A 16,467-nucleotide genomic window follows, 5' to 3' on the forward strand; every position below is an offset into this window, starting at 1 on the left:
CTGGTCTCAATGGAGAAGCAGGTGCTCTACTGCTCTTCTCCTGGAAGGAGTGCAACGTCCTACCTGGTCTTCATTTTCAAACTGTACAGAAAAATGGAAGCTGTTGCTTACCTGCAAGCAGTGCTCATCCGATTTTTGGCCTAATTTAACTGCTGGAAAAAATATTGGAGATTAGGAAGACTATGGCTCCCTACCACAGTTCTTGTCTTGTGAGTGGGAAACAGCGGTGCATGTAAATAGATAAGAAAGGCGAGCACCTTATCATGTTTCATTTTTCTTTCTTTCCTTCTTTATCTTTTTCCTTATTTTCTTTCATTTCTCCTTCTCTTCCTTTTTTCCTCCCTTGATGCCTCCCTTCCTTCCTTTCTTCTCTTTCCTTCTCTTATAATAGCAAGATATGATTATAGGCCATTCTTGACTGCTGAGTGGTGTAGTAGAAAGAAATCTGGCATAAGAGAGACCTGATTTCAAATTATTGCTCAGAATACACTTAGACAAATTGCTTTATGTTTTCTAATCTTCATGTTTCTCATCTGTATTATATGTGAAAATTTTTCAATTTTTGAAGGGATATATGTAAACTGTCTGACATATAACAGCATCCTGAAAAATCACGGCCATGAGTACTTTCATTTTTTTCCTTCTATCTTCAGAACATTTGGATTCTTTTTTTGAGTGTTCCAAAGTAATTTATCATGCTACCAAATTGAAAACTAGGATAGACATGCTTTTAGAACTTTTGTAGTTGATCACCTAATAGTGATGGTCTTGAGAGCTTAATGTACTTTTATAATCAGAACACCGTGGATACCTATGTCATCTCCTATTTTTGGGAATCCTTCACTCAGAGCTGCAGCATAATGGATATTGTGCCTTGCCCTCTAGAAGCTATCTTTTACTCTCACAACAATCAAAATAAGCTCGGGATAGCTCTTCTAAACTCATGCAATGTAATCTAGAGATGGAGAAGAGAAGAGAAGAGATAGCTCACTTGTATTGATTCAGCTAATTCATCTTTACCATCTTCCATATTTGGTAGAATTAAATAATAAGATCTTTGAGGCCCAGAAATTATTATGAGAACGTTAGCTACTTGTCTTCCTGCAACATCTCATCTTCTATATAGTTTTAAGCACTACACTAGCTCGTATTTATGAAAATAATGGTGCAATGTTCTGTTTTCTCCCATGTACTTCAACGTCCCATAATTCTGAGATTAGAGCTGGATCCCCTTTTATGTGATTTTATATATTTCATCTGTAGTTATTGCAATAGAGACATTTTTGTTTCAGTTATTACAGAAGACTTTAGAGAACCTACTCAGAAGGTTCCAATCAGTTTAATTTCTCTAACATCTTGGTATCCTGTCTAGGGAAGAGATATGCTGACAGTGAAGTTTCTCTGTGGAGCAGTGCTGGTGCTGTCTGCCCTTACCACTTGGCCAAGCATCCTGTAACAGACAAGTAGTGGATGGAGTCAATTTCTGGTCAGTACCCCGGAGAGCTCCAAAGAAGGCTTTTTTAAATATTGAATTAACTGCATACACATATATATAGGTATATTCAAAAATACATAAATATACCCAAATGTGTATATATACCCATATATGTATATATTTAGTTAGATACATTCTGTGTTGGCAAGGGCTTCCACAGTGGAATCATCAATGTATGAGCACTTCAATGTGGCTGAGGTTCTGTTTTATTCTTCACAAAAATGAGCCCTCCCAGGATTCTATGGTACTGCTTATAACTGTGTTTTTTTTTTAAGCGGTGATGCTTCTAAATATATCCTCTCTATATACCACTTTAAAATTAATTACCATAATAACATTAACTTGAATTTGTTGAATTTCTACTATATTCCAACCCTATGCTAGGTGTTTCACATACATTACAGAAATGGTCACAATTGCTCTACTAAACAGAGTATTATTGTCATTCTAAAGTGTGAAAACTGAAGCCCAGATAATTTCAATGAATTGTACAGGATCACTTATGTAGCAATTGTGGATCCGTGATTTCATCCCAAGTCTCTGTTTATAGACCATATTCTTTTTACTACTCCAGCATTTGTTCTTTGTCATTAAAGTTTTAATTTGATTTTGTTTAATCAGAATTCTTTTCTGTTTGGGAGCTGTGTAAGTGGGAAAAACAATTTAAAAGTTTTCTGAGATTAATTTAGTAGAGCTGCTATATAGTTCATATAATTAGAGGAAAAGCAATTCCAATAGCCATAAAACATCCCCATAGATGAGTAAATTGGTGCATTAAAAATATTTAGTGTCTACCTGGCAAAGGACTGATATTACCTACAAAGGATTCCCCAAAGATCTTCCATTTGCTTCATTTCTTCTCCTTATTCTAATCATCTCAGAGTTAGTAGTCATCCGTCTGTGCAGATACACGTACAAGAGTTGCTGCAGTAACCTTGGAGTATATTAGTAAAGGCAACCTACTAACTGTAATCTTTATTCTTTACAAGATCAATATACTTTGTAGGTTATGAGAATTATGTGTCATTCATGTCCTTAAGCAGTTTGGCTATATTATGAAGTCAGAATAGTTTAACTTTGGAATTAGTCTCTTATAAAAGATTTCTGTTTATGAAAAAATAAAAAATGATGACTTCATTTGTAGTTTAGAATATTAGAGAAAGGAACCAAATATGACATTAATGCTATTTTCCATGACCTATGAAATTATATTACCAACAGAAGATTTTTCTTTTTCAGGATTTCCACTTGAAATTTATTGAATATTGTCTTCTCCCACTTTTCACCAGCATTATTTAAAAAGTCAAGTGGAGAATTGAATTAGTGAGCATTATAATGCAAGCAAAACAAATGCATATTTGCTTTATTTACATATTTTTAAAATTCTCACTTTTATACCATAATAAAATCACGTGGTCTTTTAGAAGTGGACATCTTTCATTAGAATTCCCAAATTATGTTCTAACTAATATCTATATTTTGGATCGTATTATCTAAACATGAACAAACACTATATATATATATGCATAACAGCAAATGGTCTGTGTCCTGTCACTTAAATATTAGCGGCAATTTTTTCCTATTTTGGGGCCTTTGGTAGTCATCTGCTCCTACCTGGAGTACTTGATCAATCTACCTCATTTCCTAGTCATCCTTCAAATTCAGCTTGAGTCTCACCTTTTCAGTCAAGCGTTCCATTCCTCTCAACTCCTCATGTACTCTACACTCTCATAGCCTTTATAATTTTAAGCATTAATTTGGGACCTATATGTTTGGAAGTTTTGGAAGCATCAGACTGTAGAAATAATAGATGTAAGGCCCAATATCTGTAGGGTTTCCTTTTCCCAGATCAAAAGACAGGGAGAGCCATTTCTGCGATATATTAAAAGTTACGTTTTTTGCTATAGTATGAGTCTCTAGATGGGAGAAGATTCTGGCCCTCTCGGTTATTCTAATTTTCTAAGGAACCTGGCCTCTTTGAATCCCTTCCCCAAGGCTGGGTATTCATTCTATGATCCCAAATTGGATTTCTTTGGTCAAGGAATTTTACTCCTAAATGATGCTCTGACTTTATTCTAGGCTTTTCCACTTCCATCTGGTTTCTTGGATAGTAAAGCTAATTAAGGTTAGATTGAACATATATTAGCTGGTTTAGACTTCTCACCCTTTCTTGAAAGCTTCCGTGTCTTCATTCTGTTCCTTATTTGGTCCTTTACCTTAATTTTCAGTTCAGGTTATTCATTTCTTCTCATCATATGTCAAGCAAGGAGAGAGATAGGAAAGTCTGCAGAGAAGTAGGATGGTAGGGCTTACAATAGATCAATGCATGGGCATTTAGGCCTTCATTTCATGGCTTGGAATTGAGATATTTCTCAGTCCCTAGGAATTGTATTTGCTAAATAAGGCACATTTCTGGCCCTGGAATGAGAATGTGTATAAAGCAGTGTATCCAAGTAGAATCCAGATATTAGAAATCAAGTAGAAACCTAGCTAACCTAGCTACAGAGAATAACTCAGTTGTAAGATTCAGTGCAGTGAGAAGAAACTCTATTCTGGCAACCCCTAGTATGACCAGGTCAAATGGGACACTGATTTCCATGTCAGTATAATAGGGGAGAGGAAATAATAATACAGAGACCCAGTGGTGAACACTGAGGGGTCAGGTTAACAAGCAGTTTTACCAATAGGTACCCAAGTGGGAAGATGATGATTTTTTAATTCTCATTTCTTTTGATTATGGTTTTTCTGAGAACTAGGAAGGTCTAAGCCAAAGATAGTGATCTTTTTCTGGGAGAACTGAGCAGTGCAGAGACAGTAGAAATGCAGTGGATATTGTGCAGATATTGAGTATCAATTTGCTGTTGAATACTAACTTGATTTTTACTGGAGCATTGATTTCTCCATATTTATGTGCATTTGCTTATATCTTATTTACTTTCATTTGAAATTTTTGTATTATGTTGCAAACTTTTGTTATTCAAATGACTTAGATTTATGCCAACCCCAGAGCAATATGTAGATTATTTAGGATTTACTTGGTGAAGATGATATAAATGTAATCAATTCTCAATTGTTCAGGAACCATTGGATATTTTTCCCTGTTTCTAACAGCTACTCATTGTTTCAAATCTTTTAAAAGAGTATATCCATGTTGTGTGATAAACAATTTTCACAATTATATTTCATGAGTTCTTCATGGACCATGATTTTCTAACCTATCAAAAATTGAATATTATGCTGGTCTGATTATTATTTTCAGTTACTAAGTTTCATGAGTGTTCTGGAATTCCCTAAAATTCTTTATTTTATGCTCCCCCTGAAAATCTTGTACTTTCTTTTAAATGCCCATTTAAAAAAATACAGAATTTACTGTATTCTTGGCATGTATAATGCTATTTTTATTCATTTTAATGCTTCCTAAACAGCTTAATATTAAAAATAATAACTCATTTTAATGGAAAAGGCTGTTAGTGGGAAATATGGGTACAATTTGTGACATAAATCTGCAACAATTTAAAAGAAGTGGTAAGGAAATTATTTATAGCAATAAGTAAGAAAGAAAAACAAATCTTTTTTCACTGAACTCTTTTGGGTCACAGTAATGTTGAATATCAAGCTACAATTACGTGCTTCTGGGAATTAGCAATCATGTGACACAATTGGGAAAAGTTCCTGTAACTATATATTTTTCCTTTCTTAATTTCATCCTTTATTTCCTTCCTTCCTTCCTTCCTTCCTTTCTTCCTTCCTTCCTCCCTCCCTCCCTCCCTCCCTCCCTCCTTCCCTCTCATTTTTTTTTTTTTTTTTTTTTTTTTAAAGGAAAGACAGAGAGAAGGAAGGAAGGATAGAAGGAAGGAAGGAAGGAAGAAAGGGAAACATTTTTAAACATTTTCTTGTTTTATTGTATTCTGTTTCTCCGTTTTTGTTACATGGGCTGGGGCCGGGAATCGAACCGAGGTCCTCCGGCATAGCAGGCAAGCACTTTGCCCGCTGAGCCACCGCGGCCCGCCCCCCTCTCATTTTTTTGATAATAAAAACTGTTAATTTAGTTATTCATAATTCTTTTGTGTGGGAAATAATGGTGCAAAAGGCATTGTTTTATTTTATATTTCAAGTTAATGGGAGAAAGGAAGACTCTGGAAGCTTCGATGTTTCATGACTCAGAAATAAAATTATTTTCCTGAAAACTCTAAATTTGTCCTTAACTTTCCACTAGTTAAATCAAAACCAATGCAATTCTCAGTTTCTATTCCATTATTTAAATCTTTATTTACATGGTAATAAAGATTGTTTCACTATTGATGGAACTTAAGATGAAATAAGCTTTGCAAATAGATTTAGTTAAATCTCATTAATTTGGAATTCACAAAATTGGAATGTTGGTCAGTTTTGTTCTGGAATGAAATTAGAAGTTCCTTACTTAAAAAAAGAATAATATTTAGTGCAGTACACTCAACTGGGATGATGGTAAGAATTCTTTACTTTGAGTGGTAATTTATAATTTACGGAGCATCTTCATGTGTGTTTTTATTAACCCTCCTACCAAACCTAGAAAAAAAATCAAATTTATGAGTTTTATTTACATTACAAAAATGATATGGTACCAAAGAGCCACTTTTAAATTTATCAAAGCAAGGAACCATCTTATAAAATATTCTGATGACATTTCTTATAGATGGTTCAGTTACTATAAACTTTAAATCAATAAACAAATTTGGTTTAATAATCAATTCAGATGTTCCTCTAATTTAAAGTGATGGTCTCTAGCAATTCTGATTTAGGGTGTGTAGTAAAGCCAATAAAACCAGTAAGACTGACAGTGGTAACCTGCGTTTCTATATATATCAGCAGGGTTCCATTTTACACATGTTTATTGAGTCTTTGCTCTGAGTTAAACCATAGCCATTATAATTACTCTTCCATCCAACCTCTATTAATTTTTTCCCTTTCATCATTGTTCTTCCTTTTCTTTGTTCATAACAATTCCATCCCCATAGTAACAACAATAAAAAAATTAACAAAAATTTACTAAACTCATGATTCTACTCTCTAAAAATGTTCTCATCTCTTCAAATGTTTACATTTATTTCAACAATATCAACACCAGAAAGTCCTTCCTTTCACATCTGTTCTAGTTTGCTAGCTGCTGGAATGCAACACACCAGAGAGAGATTGGCTTTTAATAAAAGGGGATTTATTTCATTAGTTCTTCAGAGGAAAGAAAGGCAGCTGACTTTCAACTGAGGTTACTTCTTATGTGGGAAGGAACAGGGTGATCTCTGCTGGCCTTCTCTCCAGGCCTCTGGGTTCCAACAACTTTCCCCAGGGTGATTCCTTTCTGTATCTCCAAAGGCCTGGACTGAGCTGTGAGTGCTGAGATGAGGTATGCTGAGCTGCTTGGGCTGTGCTACGTTGAGTCTCTCATTTAAGCACCGGCCAATTAAATCAAATATCATTCATTGCAGCAGGCACACCTCCTAGCTGACTGCAGATGTAATCAGCAACAGATGAGGCTCACATGCCTTTGACTCATATCCACAGCAATAGAACTAGGCACCCTCACCCAGCCAAGTTGACAACTCAGTCTAACTACTACAACATCTTAATGATAGAGTTAGTAAAATTAGACTATTAGTGACAATTTGCAGAGCCTGTGTATCGATAGCTAACCAATCAGTGTCTAGTTCACAAGAAATGAGGCAAAATAAAAGAAAAAGGGATTGGCATACAGAGACTTTTCTTAGTCCTAGAATGAAAAACTTTCTGCAACAAAGCCAAACTAAATATGGCTATTAATTAGAGGAGTGCATGTGATTCTTAGGAGCCAACTGTCCAAAATCACTGCATTTGAATGCCTCACTAAGGTTGTTAAATAAACGAGACTTTATCTTAGAAATATGTTTGAGTACTTAAAAGCTCTGTAAAATTATATATTGGTAAAGCTGTTTATTAAAGTGTTATTTGTAATAGCAAAGTATGGAAAGTTCCAGTAAAAGTGAGTAGTGTGTTAATCAATCAATATTTATTAATTTTTCTTAGCTCAATATACTGTATTATTTTTCTAGACATACAAAGATGATCATAATATATTCTCAGTCCCCTGATGATTGTGGAAGACAGGCATGTAAGGACATGTATGCTAAGTGATTGCACGGAGATAACCATAGGTTTCACTGGCAGCCCACTGATGGAGTTCCCGAGCCATACTTGAGTTTTACCTTGAATTGGAAATATCTAAAATTAATTTTAAAGAATGATCAGTTGTTGGAAATAAAAGATGGGCAAGAGAAGAAAGGACTAATTCAAGTAGAGGGAATAACCTGTGTGAACGACCAGGATCATTATGGTTCAGTTGGACAATTGTAAACTATTCTACAACACATGGAAAAGAGGAGAGTGATGGAATGAGGCTAGAGTTGTTAGTGTATAGATCAGGAATGACTTGGTATGGGATGCTAAAGAATTAGAACATTATCTTGGGAGTACTGGGGAGCTGCTTGAGCATTTTAAGAATGCAACATGCTGCTCAGATTTTTCTTTTAAAACAATTACCCTGGCTGCAGAATAGACAATGGTTTTGAGATAGACAAGATTGGAGGCAGGAAGATTGGTTAGGAGCCTGATATAATGATTCGTACTAGAGAAAACAGTAGCCTAAACTGAGATAGTAGCAGGATGGCGGGAGAGAGGTGGCTGTTTCACCTAAGACTAAGAAAACAGAACATGTAGAGTTTCATAATTATTTGATTTGTGAGGAGTGGAGGTAGATCAGAAAGGAGCCAGGCAAAATTTCCAGGTTTCTGGTTTAGACATTAAGGAAGTCACTCATTAAGTTAGGGCATGCTGGAAGAGGAAGTGGTTTGTGAAATGGCTAATTGTGATGTTTTCTATAAGAAATATTATGCAACTATTAAAGTGATTATTAGAAAGACAATGCACTAGTAAAGAGAAATTTATGGTACAAAGTTAAGGAAGTGAATCAGGATATAAAATTTAACATGCATTATGATTATGACTATTAATTTGCAAAGACAAATAATATAAAGAAGTAGAAGAAAATGCTGAAAATGATTTTATTATACCCTGGGTTTATTTCTTTAATTAAAGAAATGCCCCCCACCCCTACCCCGCATGGGTTGAAAATAACTTACCTATGAATTTCTGGGCAGCTTACTAAAAAAGAATACTTCTGGTTAAGTTGAATGAAGAAGTTGAAGTTTTGGATCTACTTTTATCTACTTCTTCACTCTAAGACAAGTGCTATTCCCTGTATTTTATGCAAGTGCCCAATAGCTGCTCTCATTTATAAAGTTATTGTAAAATTATTAAGCAAAAACATTTTCTTTATGAGACTAACTCCTGTATAAATTTATATATTTTTTAAATTCATGTGTGAATTCCTTTAGAGCAGAATATATGAAGAGCCCAATATGTTCAGAAGATTTATTGCTTCATTGTTTTATTAGTGAATCAACAACAGGATATCTTAGGTAACTGATTTAGATAAAAAAATTTTATAATATCATTTATTTTCCCTTTATTCTATGGATCTTTTCTGGAAAAGACCAATTGTGGGAAGGGATTTAATTCAAAGTTGGTGCAGACTTTTGCCTCATTCTAGAGGCATTTGTAGTCCAGAAGGCTGAGAATACAAAAAAGTTATACTAGCTTACAGGATGATAAAAATAAATAACATTTATGGGCAGTAAATGCTTTATTATAGGAAATAATTTTATCTCCACAACAACTTCAAGTACTGTATTATGCCAGTTTTGGAAACGAGGAAACAGAGACCTCGATTGATTGAATACTTCACCCGATGTCCACAATCAATAAGCAACCCTGAATTTGAAGCTGTTAGTATGTCTTCAAGGTCTGTGCTCTAAATCACTTCCCAAAAGCCTCTTTTGTGAAAATTTTGTCTTCTCTTTTGGGTTAACAAATTTGGTGGACTCGTGATAATGTAAGATAAACTTAATCACCTTACCCTGAAACTCACTCTCCTGATTTATTTGTTTTGGCTAGTAATGAATGTGCTATATTATTTTCACTATTGAGTTATTCAAGGCAGAATGGTAAATGGTTAAAATTCTTTTTTATTTTTGGTACACATCATAAACTTGAGACCTTTAGAAATTTTCCAGATAATTCAAGATAGAAATAGCTTTATTTCCTTAAAATTCAGATAATTTTGTCAAATCATTTATATTTGGTTTGAATTTCAAAGCAGTTTCCTACTTCACGTTGTATATGCATCCCTTTACTGCCTAACCTTATTCAAAGCTCTTAAACAGAAAATTGAGCAACACATAACACACTCATGAAGTGTCTTGCTTGACACATTATATTTTATTTAAAAAATGAAATACTTGTTATTCATCACATCTTCTTTCAAATAAAATATAATGATCCATTATATGCATGACATGGTTTATCACTTTTCTAATTTTATTTAGATGAAGAATGTTATGTAGAGAATAAGATCACATCTCCATTTACGGTATTGGTTTTACTTTGAAAGATACCAGGATAAAATTCTCCTACTAACATTTTTAGTCTCGGTAAGTAGAAAAATGTACAGTTATTTTAATAAGATAGTTCTAGGTTATAATTTAAGTTTGCTTTAAAATTAAGCCTTAAACATGCACAAAGAGTAGAGTTTTTTTTTTTAACGTATGGTTTGTAGTATTTAAATGCTACTTCCTTGAAGAGCTCCATAAGGTCTAAAGCTATATATATATATATATATATATACATACAAGAGAAAAAGTAACAAACTGTATGACAGGATAACTATTCAATATGTTTTTTAAATTATAAGTGTTAGATAAATCATTTCTAAAAGTGACTTCAGCTTTTATAAAGCACTGTATTGAATACAATTGGAGATATATATATATATATATAATGACATGTGTGTCTTGTCTTGAGACATGCATTTGCTGTTGAGTTGGGAAAGTCCTTCATGTAAGTGAGTAGTTATTCACTGGTAAGTTGCTAACTGAGGAGCTGGGAAGGCTGAAATTCTTGAAAATTCTCTCTCCTACCCAGTGTCTCAGTTATCCAAAATTCACTGCTTCTGATCTGTTTGTCTTGGCTATGCATTATTCTTTCTTGATAGTTGACATATAAAATAAAAGCCTTTAGTGAAGGATATTATCATGACTCACTAACACTATAGATTGGATTAGTTTTCCAGGCAATATTTTTGCTGAAAGGAAACAGGAATATTAATGTAGAAATTTGGTGGAGGTTGGAGAGTGGGAAGCAGTAGATGAAAGAGGTAGGAAGGCACAAAAAAGTGAGGAAGGTAAAGGCATTATAGTAAACTTGGCATTTATTGAACTTTTTCTTAGTAATGACCCTGATGATGCTATTTGGAATTCGGTTTACTGCAAATAGTTGTAAGACTTACCATGTCTTTCTTTACTGCCTCAGGAATAAAAGTATTGCTTTTTTCTCTGTTGCCATTCCATTGTGGACTTGGCAACCATTATGGTTGCACTTGATAGCCATTCTACCCTCCCGCTAGAGGAACAGAACTCCTGTTTTTGGTGGGTTCATGCTTGCTCCTTCACAATTCACACTGCACCTAAGCGTGGCCAGTAATTAAGTGCTGGGTATGCCCTCCTGCTTTTCTCTTTCTCACTGGTTTGGATGTTGATATGGTAGCATAAACTATCTCATACTATGAAAATGAGGACCACATTCTGTGGTGGGACAAAAAAGATAAAATGATACTAGATACCTGGCACCACTGAGTGACCATATTAGCAATGGGCTCCTTACACCAAGAGAGAAATGAAATTCTTTCTCGTTTAAGCCAAGGTATCTGTTAGAGTAGTCAAGTTATATTGTAACGTATACAGTCATCTTCCTTTTTAACTACTGATATTCTGTTTTGGTATAAGCATATCTTCTTCTAAAAAGTCTGTGATATTTTTAATGTACTAATGCTAATTTCCCATTCAACAATCACCTCCTATCCAAAGAGAAATATATATATATACACACACACATATATGAGAATGAGAGAGAGGTACTCATTTGCTATGGAAATAGTTTTAAATTGTCATTATGTCATTATCCAGGAGATTATCTAGGAGATAAATTCCAGAAACTAGAATTTACTTATCTGTTGCCATCATTTAAATGAAGTGACAAATACACGGAAACAGATGGTCTGGATGCTAAAATAAAAATTGCATTCCTAAATCCAAATATTTTATGGTCTTAATAAAAAAGTTAATGTTAATAACATAAATAAAGAAACAGCATCCTAAATTTTATTGCTGCTACTCAGAACTGTTTTCTCAGATGATTACATGGTGTTTCATCAAGAAAATAGAAGATGCGTTAATCAGCCCATTTCTTCCTAAATTTAAGTCATGCTCTGTTAATAGGTAGTTAGAAAATGGAAAAAATAGCAAGATCTCTAGAACTAAGATATCTTCATTCCTAGTATATATTCCTTTCTGAATGTGGTAAGGTTTAGAGAAAGTAATCTGCCTTTGAAGAATATTTAATTTTCTTCATTTTTTTCCTCAATAGCTTTGTGACACCTGATGACTTAACGTGCTTTGTAAGTACTCTAAAATAACTTTCTAAATATTGAATTGGGCAGTTTGGGGATAACGAATAAGGTTCAAATGTCCAGATTTTTAAAGATTTAATATTTGACTGTGAGTTAATTAACATTTACTGATTCACTGAGTATCTATGGCCTACACTAATGACTTATAGCTTGACTCCTATGAATAAAGATCTTGTATTTTCCAAGTCATTATGAAATTGCTTCAAAAATTTTCAATGGCTCTTTCATCACTTAAGATAAAAACGTTTATTGCTGGGCATAGTGCAGTTCCCTCATGATTTTGTCCCTGACTACATGTACAGTCTTTTCTTTAGGCGCTTCCTCTGATGTTTTAAGTCTCAGAGATGTCACACCAATTTTTGTTCCTTAAAGATGAAATGTGTCCTCTTGCCTTCATATCTTTGCAAATGATGTTCCTCAGTTAACACCAGCTGCAGTGACACTTTTTCTCTGGCTTCAATAACTCGTACGGGAGGACCTAGGAACTCTTAGCTTCCTGTTTCCACTTCATCTACTAATTATTATAATGCTCATTAGAACATGTTGTAATATCTGTTTGTACACATTTGTTTCTCCAGTAAATTGCACGTTCTATGAGGATGGGGTCATATTTTATATACATTTTTATTATTTTAATCATTTGTATCAAAAAGAGTAATTTGCACTAACTTTATCCAACATGTGCAACATGCCATTATTTTAATGCATTGAATGATGAAATACTTTTTCTTAATAATGCTCAAGAAGTGTTTTATGATGGAGGATAAAAAGAAATACATCTTTTATTTTATGTGTCTGTTCAAACAAAAAGTTTGAAAAATTTTAAAATAACCTCTGTTCATCAAGTGCTTGTGTTGCTAGATATCAAGCTACAACATTATGTTTACTGGGTCATGGTCTATTTTTCCTTTTATTAGTATCTTAGTAAGGAATTCTTTTTGTTAGTTCATGTAATTTCATCATTCCACAAACCTAAATTATGCATGGTTTCAAGCATATCTGCCTCTATTTTATTTTCTTTAAGAAAATGAAGAAACTTAAAAAGCTAGGGCATGTATTGCACCATCTGATTAAGATCTTCAGAAATTCTCAGGCTTAATTCCCACTCAGTATAAAGAAAAGCTTTGTTCTCTTACAATGTCCCTATAAAAGAGATGAATGATATTTCAGATTCTGTATTCTGAGGGCCATTTTTTTAAATGCAGGGGCTAACTTGAAAACAATCACATGACCTTTCGACAGAGGCTCTGCCACCAAGTGAAATCATCTGTGGAAATTCTACTACATTAACCTTTAGTCTAATTCCAGGACTGTTACATTTAGTTTGCTGCTGTATACTTTTGCTTTTGCATTTGCCCCGAGTTCTGATTCCTCTTTTTCCCTCAATACCACAGTTGGCTGTGGTTTATTGGCTATTGAATATTAACAGGTCATACTTATATAGTGTTTTCTATGTGTTAGGTTTAAATCTAACAGTTAAGTTTTATTAGCTCACTTAATTCCTACCACTATATAAGTTGTAGTATTATTTTGCTGTCTTACAGATGAGAAAACTGAAACCTAGAAAATCGTGTCTTGGTCAAGTTCACATAGGTAAATAAATTTCTGGACTGGAATTGGATACAGAAATCTCTATCCTTCATCACTGTACCAGATTGTTTCTGTATGGGTGATAGACACACAGACAAAGATGGGGCAAAAGAGATAACATCATGCTATACTTGTACCATTTGCATAGCATTTTAGTTGTATTCCTATTGGTTGCAGGCAAAACATTTGAAAAGAAAATAATTCATTAGGATTATATTAGAGGAGTGACTGGAATTGAGGAAATGGCTGACAGCTGAGTCTTGGATTTCTTTTAGGACTATGATAGGATTTCAGGGGCCTCATACTCTTCCTTGGGTACAAGTGGCACAGCTCCCGTGACTTCAGGTCACTTTAGGTCATCATTGGAGGTTAAATTCCAATAGGATTATTGGATCAACTTAGCCTTGGTCAAGAAAGTATCTATGGAGAGTAGGGTAAGGGTGAAAGCACCCTTGATTTACTTGACCATTCTTAGTGGGGAGGGGATTCCTATGAGCTAGGCAGTCTCCTTAATTCATTTCTAGTCTTCCAATATATTAAGCACCTTTCTATGGTTTATGTACTGTGCTGCAGTTTGAACTGAAATACAGAGCTTAGCTGAATTACACAGAAATGAACATAAATTGACAAGTGCCTTGCCCCACATTCAGCTCTTCTTAATTTTACTTGCTTATGTTTTTAAAACTGTCTTTAGTCACATATTCAAGAGAAATGAAACCTGTATGATGCTGGTGAAATAACTAGTATGACAGTTAACTATCAGATTAACTGAATGTCTCTCTTCCATATAGGGTATCCACCATATGGTATTTGTTCAAAATTATAAGGGAAGCTAAATTAGAAAACTGATTTACTACTTTGGCATGTGAATTTCACCATCATGCCACTGGTTACCAATGCCAGAAAGTGTACTCACTACATAGTAAGTAAAGGGAAATATTTTCATTTTTTTATAGCAAGTTTGAAGTTAAGTATATACTATGTAAAGCACTCAGGAATTTTATGCATTTACCAATGATTTTAAGGAGATGGGCAGTGGATCATCTCCAAGGTTGAAGATTTGCCTTGTTCTACTGAAGAAAGACTATGGAGGCATCTTGCTAATATCACAAGTAATAGAAATCATTTCCAAACTTGGAGGAGGTCAAATTCTAGTTTGTAGTAAGTAAACTGTATTTGCTGAATAAAGCTTTTCAATCTAATTAGTTTAAAGGCTTTGAGTACACCTTTTGACCTTTGGAACAGTTATCCATTTGAAAAGTTTTTTCCCCCTAGACCTCTGTGAACTCTCTTCAGTATCTGACAAATTTAATATACAAAATCTTTCCAGACTTGCTTTTTTATTAAAGTTCTGGCCAAAAAAAAAATAGCACTTAGGTTGGGAAGACAACAGTTAACTTGAGAAAGCAGTCTGAGTTTGAACATATTATTGCATTTTAAAATTTATTATTTAATGAGCAAAAGCAAGTCAAGATTCTGGATCCAGCACTGGAAAAGAGGCGAAAAAAATCTTTATTTCCAAGCTCTGTGAGCTCTGAATTTCTACTCTGCCAGAAGTTTCTACAAAATTTAAACTGCTGATTATGAAAAACTGATAAAGCATCAGAAATGCCAGTTCAATCATTTTCTCTTAGAATATAACATATTTCAATGCTTGTAGAAGAACTATGAATTTACAATTTTACTCTAGGCGGAATTATGTGCAAATTCTTTGATAAGTTTGGATGGGCAGAGTATTTCAGGCAACTATTTAGAACTCTAGACAAATAATCTATGAAATGTTTGAAATGAAGTGATTTGCAGTTAAAAACCCTAATATTGCCATGGCTTCATTAGAAGTGTCCACATAAAGAAAGCATATTGTTACATTTGCTTCCAGTCATTGTGTGTGTGTGTGCCTGTATGTGCAGTAGGAACTTCTTATGCGTAACTTCTTTGCTACAAGGGACAGGGATAAAAAATACAGCTTTGTGATCATAGCAAATTTGTTTATAATCAATGACATGGTCATACATGTCACATATTAACATTTGGTTTACATGACATTTATGAAGCATTTCACATTTCATTTCACTTTTCTTCTTCTAGTATTATTTTGTCATATACTAAGCTATACTTTTTATCTACCACTCCCTCCTTGCAACTCTTACAAATTTTTCTTCTTCCTGTATCTGACATCTTGGTGAATGCTTCCATTATCTATCAGGTAACCTAATTAGAAAATCTGGATCATTGACATTCAGAACTCAAAAAGATCTAAACAAAATCCAAATACTAGAGGGGCTTCACCTCTTGGCAATAATGGAGTAGCTTCCAATAGATTAGTGCTCCTGAAAACAAGATCTTTGAAATTTGGACAAAATATCAGAGCTACTGATTTAAACACCAGGCAGCAGCCAAGGCAGCTGGAACTGAGGGACTAAAATCCAAGAGTAAAGGGAAGCCCATTGAAATGAGGCACACATTTGCCATCACTATATTTGGTGAAAACAAAAGAAACTAAGGAAAGCAGGCTGAAACTTACAACAATATAATTGGACAAAATATCCAAGATTCAAAGTGTTAACTCAAAGAAGAGGGAACTGAAGATGAGGAACCTTTTTCTAACAATTTCCCTTCAAGGCCAAATCCCTAGATACTCTTATATGGGCACGACTCCATGAACTAAAGTAGAAAGCTGATATTGAGAAGCTAAAGAGCTAGGTAGAGTTTTCAGTAATAATGGTTTGAGGAGATGGACGGTCTATACTCAAAAACGGGCTTTCAAAAGAGGTCTCTGACAAACTAC

General features: G+C 34.2%; 1 long non-coding RNA gene across 12 annotated transcripts in view; it reads left to right on the plus strand.

Annotated features, from left to right (window-relative positions):
• The window catches only part of LOC143686445 (uncharacterized), a 275,383-nt gene that overhangs the window by 82,131 nt on the left and 176,785 nt on the right, over positions 1–16,467 (plus strand). For 7 of the 12 annotated variants that reach the window (XR_013177151.1, XR_013177143.1, XR_013177146.1 and 4 more), the window contains 4 exons: positions 1,373–1,486; positions 9,952–10,056; positions 12,047–12,077; positions 13,634–13,682. This is a non-coding gene — a long non-coding RNA (uncharacterized LOC143686445). Of the gene's footprint in view, positions 1–1,372; positions 1,487–9,951; positions 10,057–12,046; positions 12,078–13,633; positions 13,683–14,470; positions 14,596–16,467 lie in introns of those variants that run through there. The other 5 variants (XR_013177147.1, XR_013177148.1, XR_013177150.1 and 2 more) reach the window with 4 other exon arrangements.

This window comes from Tamandua tetradactyla, chromosome 6 (genome assembly GCF_023851605.1).
Source record: "Tamandua tetradactyla isolate mTamTet1 chromosome 6, mTamTet1.pri, whole genome shotgun sequence".
Lineage (NCBI taxonomy): Eukaryota > Metazoa > Chordata > Mammalia > Pilosa > Myrmecophagidae > Tamandua > Tamandua tetradactyla.